Below are 5,355 nucleotides of genomic sequence, written 5' to 3'. Positions count from 1 at the left end.
TACAAAGGGTTAAAGTCTGTTCACTCGGCGACCATATTTGCAACTCCTCCGGGAAGCTAACGTATTCCCATCTATTGGGGGAATCCAGAAATCTCAAAACCGGCAATTAAATAACAGTTCAAATCAGCAACAAAATCTGACAGCTGTCCCATAAATGTTGTTTCGTATGCTCAAATAGCGTTAAAAAGCTTTTTTTTCAGGCTAGATCAGCTTATGCGCATGTGCAGTCCTAAGCTCGAGTCACTATGGGAACCGGAGCTTCTAACAGCAGCTGCAGACTTTACTGATCAGCGATTGGCTCTTAGAAGAAGGCATAGTGTGCGTTAGTTTCTCTCATTATGGACTTTAAGCAGCAGCCACTGCGACCGGAAGTAAAGTGTAAACTGTTAACAGTGAGTAAAAATCACTAAGCAGCAATAAGGAGGACGGCGTAATGGATCATTTAATCATCCACAGCTGTTGTTTAAAGTCCCTATTCATAAGAGTGAACCTTCTTTCTATACCCACCAATCAGGCATAACATTATGACCCTGATGATCTCTTCATCACCTGTTAGTGGGTGGGATATATTAGGCAGCAAGTGAACATTTTGTCCTCAAAGTGGATGTGTTAGAAGCAGGAAAAATGGGCAAGCGTAAGGATTTGAGCGAGTTTGACAAGGGCTAAATTGTGATGGCTAGACGACTGGGTCAGAGCATCTCCAAAACTGCAGCTCTTGTGGGCTGTTCCCGGTCTGCAGTGGTCAGTCTCTATCAAAAGTGCTCAGAGGAAGGAACAGTGGAGAACCGGCCACAGGGTCATGGGCGGCCGAGGCTCATTGATGCCCGTGTGGTCCGATCAAACAGACGAGCTACTGGAGCTCAAACTACTCAAGAAGTTAATGCTGGTTCTGATAGAAAGGTGTCAGAATACACAGAGCATCTCAGTTTGTTGTGTATGGGGCGGCACAGCCGCTGACCAGTGCCCATGCTGACCCCTGACCTCCGCCCAAAGCACCAACAGTTGCACGTGAGCATCAGAACTGGACCACGGAGCAATGGAAGAAGGGCCTGGTCTGATGAATCACGTTTTCTTTTACATCACGTGGATGGCCGGGTGTGTGTGTGTGTGTTGTTTACCTGGGGAACATATGGCACCAGGTGCACTATGGGAAGAAGGCGTGCCGGCAGAGGCAGTGATGCTTTGGGCAATGTTCTGCTGAGAAACCTTGGGTCCTCCATCCATGTGGATGTTACTCTGACACGTCCCACCGACCTAAGCATTGTTGAGACCATGTACAGCCTCTCATGGAAACGGTTTTCCCTGCTGGCTGTGGCTCTTTCAGCAGATAATGCGCCGCCACAAAGCACAAATGCTTCAGGAATGGTTTGAGGAGCACAACAACGAGTTTGAGGCGTAGACTTGGCCTTCAAATTCCCCAGATCTCAATCCAATCGAGCATCTGTGGGATGTGCTGAACAAACAAGTCCGATCCATGGCGGCCCCACCTCACAACTTACAGGACTTAAAGGATCTGCTGCTAACATCTTAGTGCCAGATACCACTGCACACCTTCAGGGGTCTAGTGGAGTCCATGCCTCGACGGGTCAGGGCTGTTTTAGCAGCAAAAGGGGGACCAACTCAATATTAGGTCATAATGTTATGCCTGATCGGTGTATATAGTCTGGCTGTGTCCGAAATCACATACTCTCGAGTAAGTACTTATTTTGAATAATTACTAGTTACTTCACGACCGCTAAAAAGTGTGTTCTGAATATCGTGAATGAATTATGTCCAGATTACATTCATACTGTCATTGTCATGTGACCAGTCAGTTGTCGCTTCACTGCAATTCATAAATCCTCTCCTCTGGCCTCATGGGATAGTAAAGTGTCCATCATATGCATAGAATCTCACCGGAAGAAGTAATGGAGTGCATGTGATGTCACCGTCTGCCAGTGGTTTTCAGTGTGAATGCTGCCAAAACTGCTGGCCTAGCATGTTTTATTTGTTACAATAGCATATTATTAGCGAAAAAGAGTTGGCAAAAGATCCAGTGCATATCTGTATTTGCGCTCCTCAAATTATACCATTTCCAACGTGTATTCGCTTTGGTGAGTAATGTAGCCAATCACAGACATATTTGTTGATTTCTTGAACGCAACGGCCAATCACAGACATGTTTGTTGATTTCTTGAACGCAATGGCCAATCACAGACATGTTTGTTGATTTCTTGAACGCAACTGCCAATCACAGACATGTTTGTTGATTTCTTGAACGCAATGGCCAATCACAGACATGTTTGTTGATTTCTTGAACGCAATGGCCAATCACAGACACGTTTGTTGCAATGGCCAATCACAGACATGTTTGTTGATTTCTTGAACGCAATGGCCAATCACAGACATGTTTGTTGCAATGGCCAATCACAGACATGTTTGTTGCAATGGCCAATCACAGACATGTTTGTTGATTTCTTGAACGCAATGGCCAATCACAGACATGTTTGTTGATTTCTTGAACGCAATGGCCAATCACAGACATGTTTGTTGATTTCTTGAACGCAATGGCCAATCACAGACACGTTTGTTGCAATGGCCAATCACAGACATGTTTGTTGCAATGGCCAATCACAGACATGTTTGTTGATTTCTTGAACGCAATGGCCAATCACAGACATGTTTGTTGATTTCTTGAACGCAATGGCCAATCACAGACATGTTTGTTGGTTTCTTGAACGCAATGGCCAATCACAGACACGTTTGTTGATTTCTTGAACGAAACAGCCAATCACAGACATGTTTGTTGATTTCTTGAACGCAATGGCCAATCACAGACACGTTTGTTGATTTCTTGAACGAAACGGCCAATCACAGACACGTTTGTTGATTTCTTGAACGCAATGGCCAATCACAGACACGTTTGTTGCAATGGCCAATCACAGACATGTTTGTTGATTTCTTGAACGCAATGGCCAATCACAGACATGTTTGTTGATTTCTTGAACGCAATGGCCAATCACAGACATGTTTGTTGATTTCTTGAACGCAATGGCCAATCATAGACATGTTTGTTGCAATGGCCAATCACAGACATGTTTGTTGATTTCTTGAACGCAACGGCCAATCACAGACATGTTTGTTGATTTCTTGAACGCAACGGCCAATCACAGACACGTTTGTTGATTTCTTGAACGCAACGGCCAATCACAGACACGTTTGTTGATTTCTTGAACGCAACGGCCAATCACAGACACGTTTGTTGATTTCTTGAACGCAACGGCCAATCACAGACACATTTGTTGATTTCTTGAACGCAACGGCCAATCACAGACACGTTTGTTGATTTCTTGAACGCAACGGCCAATCACAGACACGTTTGTTGATTTCTTGAACGCAACGGCCAATCACAGACATGTTTGTTGATTTCTTGAACGCAACAGCCAATTCAATTCAAATTTATTTGTATAGCGCTTTTCACAATACACATTGTTTCAAAGCAGCTTTACAGAAAGTGCATTTCATAGATGTACAGTAAAAATGTTAGAAAGACAATGTTAAAGAATAATGTTCGAAAAAGTTAATCAATCGTGTATTAATTTAGGCCATAACAACGCTGGCGTTGAGTCGTCTCTTCACAGGCGTGGAGTCGTCTCATCACAGGTGTCGGGGCATCCGAAGTCTCCATGAGAGGCTGGATACAAACTGGAGCTGATGAACTATTTACCTCGGGACTAGTGTCCCGAGATAACAACAGAAAAGCAGTTGGGAAATGATTAGCGTAGCTGCTGTTCAGAATATTATATTAATGCTTTTGATCCGATTTAACTGTAGTATAAAAAGATAATTATAATGTGAATGCTTGGCTAAAGAGATGCGTCTTTAATCTAGTTTTAAACTGGGACAGCGAGTCTGAACCTCGAACAATATCAGGAAGACTATTCCAGAGTTTAGGAGCTAAATGTGAAAATGCCCTCTCTCCTTTAGTGGACTTAGATATCAGTGTTGTGCGTGAACGAGTTCAAAAGAACGCGTTCATTGAACACGCTCATTTTTTTCGTGAACGTTGAACTGAACGCAACACATTTTTTAATAAAGCACTTGAACGTGAATTAGTTCACATTATGTGTCATGAACGGCAGACATCACTGTAAATGAACGTTGGAATTTGTTTTCCATTGAAAACTGAGTGACATCTGTTTTCTCTTTTGAAACGCAACGAGAGAAAGTTCCTCCCTCCTGTATTCTCGCTGGTGCCGCTTAAATCATGTATCACCAGACAGAAATGGTTTTGACATTGTGTGCGCAATGCATTGCGGGCAACGTAGTGTCCGGCTGAGAATAGTTGAATAGCATACTGGCTTCCGCACAACGTTACCCGTGATGAATTGCAGCAGAGCGGGGTAGGCATAGCAACGCCGCGTAGCAGGCAACGACGAGAGCGCGGAGGGCTAGAGGAGCGAGAGAGAGAGAGAGAGAGAAAGACCAAAGACGAGAGTGAGAGAAAGCGCTGCAATTTAAAAAAAAAATGGCTAGTGGAAGTTTTTTGTGCCTTTGAGTTTTGCCTTCATTACCTTCATTCAAGAGTTTTGCTCATTTCATACACACACATATGTATATATAATATCATATATATCAAATAATATATACATATTTCATATTATATATTCTTTTTTTAATTAAATGCTGGTAGATTTCATTGCACTAAGTATAGAACTGGTCTACCTTGTCTGTACTGCTGCAAGTTTCATCACCTGGTAAGAAACCCACAATTGCAGTGTCATGAGCAAATGTCTACAATGAGCAGCTTCAAGGAACGTATAGTGATTTCTAGCTCGTAGTGTGAAAAAAAGTATTTATTTGACTATCTCAGGAAAAAAGTAAAATGAACTGAACTTTGAACTAGTTCAGAATTAAAATTGTGAACTTTGAACGTGAACTGTTCACTTTGAGCATGTATGAACTGAACTTGAACTAGTTCAGAAAAGCTGTGAACTGGCACAACACTGTTAGATATCCTAGGAATGACCAGAAGCCTCGAGTTTAGTGATCTTAAAGAGCGCGATGGATTGTAGGGCGATAGAAGATCCGTTAGATACACTGGAGCTAAACCATTTAGGGCTTTATAGGTTAGTAGCAATAGTTTGTAATTGATACGGAACTTCACAGGTAACCAGTGTAGAGATGATAAAATTGGTGTTATATGATCATATTTTCTTGACCTAGTAAGAACTCTAGCAGCCGCGTTTTGGACTAACTGTAGTTTGTTTATTGAGGATGCAGGACAACCAGCTAATAAAGCATTACAGTAATCTAATCTCGAGGTCATGAATGCATGAACTAACTTTTCTGCATCAGAAATAGATAGCATGTTAT

This window comes from Gobio gobio, assembly GCF_949357685.1.
Source record: "Gobio gobio genome assembly, chromosome: 12".
Lineage (NCBI taxonomy): Eukaryota > Metazoa > Chordata > Actinopteri > Cypriniformes > Gobionidae > Gobio > Gobio gobio.
The sequence above is the reverse complement of the archived record's forward strand: the minus strand, read 5'-3'. Positions refer to the sequence as shown.